We start from the raw sequence: 7,115 nt of genomic DNA on the forward strand, positions 1-7,115 counted from the left end.
ATCTTCGGAGACGACCGTGCCTCACGCGGCCTCCGGAGTGACCCACATCTCCCGTGGACACCACTGCCGCTGCTGAAGCCTATCGCGCAACCGACGTCGCCACCGGGCCTGGGGTGCGCTGTCACCGCTCGTCCGCTTCGGGAGTGCCGTCGCCGCTTTCCTGCCGTCCTCGGGAGCGTTGCCGCCGCTCGTTCCTGTGGGAGTGCCGATGCTGGTTACTCGCCTCGGGGTGGCATCGCCGCTCACGCCTGAGGGAACTGCCACCGTCGCTAAAACCTAATTCTTAGCGGCCTTGAGGTGTTTTTATAGCTACCAAACCTGATGCGGCTGAACCGGATGACATCATTGGGTCAAGGTTTACTCTAGTTATTGGAAGCATATATATATATAATAGGTAATGGAAGCCCTGGGCTTCCCCTACTAATGGAAGCCCTAGCCAGGACGCGGTCGACCCAGCACCCGCGTGCTTGCGTCAGCCATGCAGTCGACAGCCAAGAATCCAGGACGATAAGCGTAATGCAATGTACGAATGCATATATATATGGATAAAGATGCGTAAACCATGCATAAAGGAATCTTTGGACGCCTGAATCACGTGGAACAAATATGACACTGTGGACAACGTTTACGACTGCATAATGACATGTACTCGACAACATAAAATCATGCAGTATGTGGTTCTGGCTCGGGCGAATTCCAGCGTAAACCGTGAGCTAAAACAGTGTAAATGAGTACGAAATTTAGCGTAAATCCTATATATGTTTTGTAACAGCAAACGAGGCCTAAAATTACGGCGTGAAAATCGCGTGCAGCCGATCGTGCGTGGGTCCTGGCTCGGGCCGATTCCAGCGTAAAACGTGAGCTAAAACAACGTAAATGAGTACGAAATTTATCGTAAATCCTATATATGTTTTGTAACAGCAAACAGAGCCTAAAATTACGGCGTGAAAATCACGTGCAGCCGATCGTGCGAGGGTTCTGACTCGGGCAGATTCCAGCGTAAAACGTGAGCTAAAACAACGTAAATGAATACGAAATTTAGCGTAAATCCTATATCTGTTTTGTAACAGCAAACGGGGCCCAAAATTACGGCGTGAAAATCGCGTGCAGCTGATCGTGCTAGGGTTCTGGCTCGGGTGGATTTAATCATAAATCGTGAACCGAAATAGTGTAAATGAATACGAAATTTACGTAAATTATAGACCTGTTTCGTAACAGCGAATGGGGCCTGAAAATTACGGCGTGAAAATTGCGCACGTTCGATCGTGCACGAATTCTGGCTCGGTCAAATTTCAGCGTAAAACGTGAACCAAAACAGCGTAAATGAGTACAAATTTTAGCGTACATCATCAATTTATTTCGTAACGACAAATAGGGCCCTAAATTACGGCGAGGCGCGGGTCGAACTCCTCCAGGCAGCGGGTGATGCGGGTGGGCACGTTCTCCGACGACATGATGACGATGAGGATGTCCCTGAGCGCCGCCGACTCCTTGACGCGCTTGAGCAGCTCGTACCTAGTCATCACAGACGCTGGAGCGGCAGTGGCGGTGGCCATCGCAGAGACAGATGGGACAAACGCCGTTGCCATCGGGCCTAGGGTGCGCTGCCGCCGTCCGTCCGCTTCGAGAACGCCGTCGCCGCTTGCGCGGCCGCCTCGGGAGCGTCGCTGTCGCTCGTTCCTGGTGGAGCGCCGCAGTCGGTCGCCTGCCTCGGGGCAGCACCGCTGCTGCCTGCTGGCCCCCAGGATCACCGGCGCTCGCACGCCCGTGGGAACCGCCGCTGCCGCTAAAACCTAATCCCTGGGCGTGGGGGTGTTTTTATAGTGGCGGCGTAGGATTGGATAACTACGAGCGCGTGGGTGGGATCGTGGGCCCTATGCATGTAATATGCGGGACGAAATCTACGCGATGGCCCATAAATTTGCATAAATTATTACACACATCAGCATAACTCGTATTATAATTTGTCGTAAGCAGTTAGTTATAATAAGCCAAAAAGGATCTGGTGCGGTCTGCGCACCTGGTCGGTACGTGGTTGAGGCTCCTATAGTTAAACAGAGCCCATAACTATATATATATATATATATATATATATATATATATATATATATATATATATATATATATATATATATATATATATATATATATATATATATATATATATATATATATATATATATATATATATATATATATATAAACACACGCAGCAGGACTCGAGAATTATATTGTAGATGTTCGATTTACATGTATACGTACGTGTATCATGAATGCCATGAGACAAAAATAACGCACAATGCAAAGATTATATAAAGCTAACCAGGGCTGACCTATACGTGTAGCCAATTAACTCGATCGCTTATCTCCATCTTAATCAATTAATGATTCACATAATCTATTGATGTACGGCGGCACTAAAATGCACCCAGGCGTAATATATAAATACACCCCGAGCACGCCACAGCCGTCCTGTTCGCGCGTCTCCCTGCCCACCGCCGCCGCCGCGCGCCTCCCTGTCCCCGCGCCACCTTCTCCCCCGCAGCCGCCGAGCGCCTCCCTGTCCCCGCGCCGCCGCCGTCTCCTCCTTCCTCCGATCCTCTAACCCTAGATCCATGGCCCCACCGTCACTGCCGCACCTTGAATCGCCTCGATGCTCCTCCCCTAAATCCTTGGAGATTGTTGTGGCTGGAGGGGCTGATCCAATATTGCCGTCTCCGATTGCGACAGCGGGAGCGGGTGTACGCGACGGATCAGGTGATATATTGCATCACAAGACGTTGCTGACGCCACCGCCTTCAATTTCACCTGGATCGCTGGTCACTCCTGATGCAGCCCAGCTGTTCCATCCGGTAAGAAAAAAAGAAGCAAAAATTGTTGCTCCACCGGCGTTTGTTCAATATTGGTTGCAACTAATGATTGCAACTGCGTGGTTTGTTGATTTTCTGTTGCGACGTTTGTTGCTTGTTGATTGCAACTATGGGTATCCTCTAATTGCAAACTTGAGTCTCTGTTTTTACTCCTTGATTACCATTGCATGGTGTGTTGTTACTCCAGTTGCAACGTTTGTTGCTTGTTGATTGCAACTATGGGTATCCTCTAATTGCAAACTTGAGTATCTGTTTTTACTCCTTTATTACCATTGCATGGTGTGTTGTTACTACAGTTGCAACGTTTGTTGCTTGTTGATTGCAACTAGGGGTATCCGCTAATTGCAAACTTGAGTATCTGTTTTTACTCCTTGATTACCATTGCATGGTGTGTTGTTACTCCAGTTGCAACGTTTGTTGCTTGTTGATTGCAACTAGGGGTATCCGCTAATTGCAAACTTGAGTCTCTATTTTTACTCCTTGATTACCATTGCATGGTGTGTTGTTACTCCAGTTGCAACGTTTGTTGCTTGTTGATTGCAACTAGGGGTATCCGCTAATTGCAAACTTGAGTCTCTGTTTTTACTCCTTGATTACCATTGCATGGTGTGTCGTTACTCCAGTTGCAACGTTTGTTGCTTGTTGATTGCAACTAGGGGTATCCGCTAATTGCAAACTTGAGTATCTGTTTTTACTCCTTGATTACCATTGCATGGTGTGTTGTTACTCCAGTTGCAACGTTTGTTGCTTGTTGATTGCAACTAGGTGTATCCTTTAATTGCAAACTTGGGTCTCTGTTTTTACTCCTTGATTACCATTGTATGGTGTGTTGTTACTCCAGTTGCAACGTTTGTTGCTTGTTGATTGCAACTATGGGTATCCGCTAATTGCAAACTCATGATTGCGTGTTGTTCTGCAGGATGCAAACATACTTGATGTGTTTGTCCCTAGGGTGCAACAAACATTTGATACAAGGGAAGAAGCCTATCTCTTTTACCTTGACTATGCAAAGTTGGCTGGTTTTAGTGTCAGGACAAAGAGGACTAGTAAAGAAACCAGACACTGGGTTTGCAACCGTGAGGGGTTTCTGAAGCCAGGTCAAGAGAATGAGGAGCCTATGACAAATAAGACATCGATGAGAATTGGTTGCCCTGCTTATGTGAAGGTGAAGGAGGACAAGAAGCGCAATATTTGGTATTTTCATCATGTTGAGGAAGCACACAATCACAAGCTTGAGCCCTCACCAAGGATGGTGAGATATATGCATTCTCATAAGCAGAGGGAGGCAGCGTTGGATGACCTGTTTGCAATCATGTCAAAGAGTGGTGTGCCAACACAGACAGCAATGAATGTAATGTCAGAATTATTTGGAGGCCGTCAAAACTGGCCGTTCACAGAGAAAGATGTACATAACAAGTAGGTCATAAAAAACACTGACATCATATCTTTGTGCGATATATTAAGACCGACAGATTAACTTGTTTTTTCTTTTATGGTACAGGAAAGCTGAGCAAGCAAGGGAGGAGAGGGATGGGGACATGGATAAACTGTTCCAATTTTTCAGGGAGTGCAAAGAACACAATGAATACTTTTACTGGGATGTGGATTTTGACCCAAAAACAAAGGTGCTTCGGAGCATTTTTTGGTGTCATGCAAGTCAGCGTGCAGAATACAAGGATTTTGGGGATGTAGTCACATTTGACACAACACACAAGACTAACAGCAAGCATATGCCGTTGGCCATGTTTGTGGGTTGCAGCAATAATTTGAAGAATGTGTCCTTTGGCCAAGCACTTCTTCGGGATGAAACAATTGACACATTCAGGTGGTTTTTTGAGACCTTTAAAAGTTGCATGGGTGGTCAACAGCCTTTTGTGATTCTTACAGGTATGATTTGGGCAAAAACACTTATGCTTTGGCTGCAAAAATGCTTGTCACATAATTACTGCTGTTTTGTTGCAACTGTATCTTTGAAGATGATTGCAACATTTTTTACTGCTTGGTTGCAAACCTATTGGGGTTTTTTTGCTGATTTTTATTTTTGACACACAGATGAAGATGCAGCGATGAAGGAAGCAATAAGGATTGTGTTTAACAAGACACAACACCGAAATTGCCGATGGCACATAACCAGGACATGGGATTACGAGCTCGAGGAGCTGTACAAATTGCACAATTATAATAATCTAAAGGCGAAGCTGTAGTCCCTGATAAACTATCCTCTGGGTTTCACACAGTTTGAGGTGGAGTGGAATAAGCTGGTGGATGAATGTGGCATAAGAGAACACCCTGCAATTGTTGCATTGTGGCAGAAAAGGAAGAGATGGATAGCAACATATTTCAAAGGCATGTACTGTGGGCGAATGACTTCTACCCAGAGATCTGAGAGCCAAAACAGGGTTTTGAAAGATGGTTATGTTAACAATGTGACAAGCCTGCATATATTTGCAAAGAGGGTGCTTGAGTCGATTTAGCACACAGACCACATGGATGCTGGGGAGTCACACTACTCACAGGTATTTGCCCACCCCACCCCCTGCATTTTTTGGCCTGAATGTAAAAAACCTGTTAAACAAAAATGATTCCAACTGCTGGTATGGTGTGATTGCAACCCCACATTAGGTGTGATTGCAACTGCTGTATAATTCTACCCAAATATCTGTTAAAAAAATGTAAACAAAATGATTGCAACTACTGGTGTGTTGTAATTGCAACTGCTGGTGTGGTGTGGATGCAAGCACTTAATAACTCTGGGAAACTTTGTTAAAAAATATGATTGCAACTGCTGGTCTGGTGTGATTGCAACTTCTATATAACTATGTCCAAAAATCTGTTAAACAAACAATGATTGCAACTGTTGTCTGGTGTGATTGCAACTTGTATATAACTATGTCCAAAAATCTGTTAAACAAAACAATGATCGCAACTGCTGGTCTTGGTGCAGACTGAAGTTGTCAGGGCCTGCAAATCACGATTTGATGAGCAACTCAGCAGGGTGTACGTGGCTGTGTACAATGAATACAAGAGGGAATATATTAACAGCACAGCTTTTGTGATAGAGCCTGATCCGGGAGTGGAATGCGGTTACTTAGTGAAACATGAGAAAGGCGATGGGACATTTTGCTGGGCACAACACGCATTCAAGGTGGTGGCTGACAAAGCAGCAGGCGTGTATAAATGTGAATGCATGCAATGGGAGCATACATGTGAGATGAATTGCAACCTCATTACATTAAAAAAATTACACATTGATGTTCCTGCATATTTACGTCCAAATTGAAAAAAATGCAGGTCTGTTCTGCATGCACATAAATAAAGGCATTCACGCACCTCGAAGTCCAAAACATACCTAAAAAGTATATTCTGAAGAGATATACACGTAAGGCAAGATCTGTGGTTCCGTGGGACCGGCACGATGTGAGTGTTGGTGGTCAGAATGAGACAGAGCAGTCGAGGTTGTCGAAACTGCTGTCAAAGTTAATGCGCCTAGGAAGAGGGGAAGCAAATCTGATAGAGCATACACTGAAACTATCAGGCACATAGATATGATAACTCTTTGGATTGAGCTTCTACGAACAACAGAGATTGGTCCGAATGTAGCAACAAATACTGAGTTGCAGCAAGATGCAGATGGAAAGCTGTAATACCCAACTTGTAATTTGTGGAGGATAACCTAAAAGGAGAAATGATATTCCTGTGTATATACGTGTGTTACCCATATTTATCATTCCATGAGAACATCACATGAAGACAAATAAATAAATAACAAAAGTTACCCAAAAACAAATCATGCATCATGCTGGGATTTTATTTTGTGTGCATTTTGTGATAATATAAAAATATTTTAAAAATAAATAAGTTAAAGTCCAAAGTGGAATTTAAGATCTAAAAGAAATTCAAGAATATAGAAAAGATAGAAAGAATATTAGATAATACAAAACAAATATATAAATAAACAGAATCCATCTCACCATGACATGTTTGAATCATAACTTCAAAAGTTGAGTACAAATTAGCCACAAATTAGAAATTCAAAAGTTAGTTTTCAAAATAAGCAAAAAGAAAGGAAAATAGAACATAAAAAAAGGGAAAACCTACCTGGGCCGCAGACTAACGATTTCGGCCCACCATCCCTTCACTCCCGCGCAGCCCATCTCCTTCCTTTCCCCTTTTCTTTATTCCTGGCGCTTACATGTGGACCCGGTCTGTCAGCCGTGCGGCGCGTGCCTCTTCACTAGTGGCTGG

This window comes from Zea mays, chromosome 7 (assembly GCF_902167145.1).
Source record: "Zea mays cultivar B73 chromosome 7, Zm-B73-REFERENCE-NAM-5.0, whole genome shotgun sequence".
Taxonomy (NCBI): domain Eukaryota; kingdom Viridiplantae; phylum Streptophyta; class Magnoliopsida; order Poales; family Poaceae; genus Zea; species Zea mays.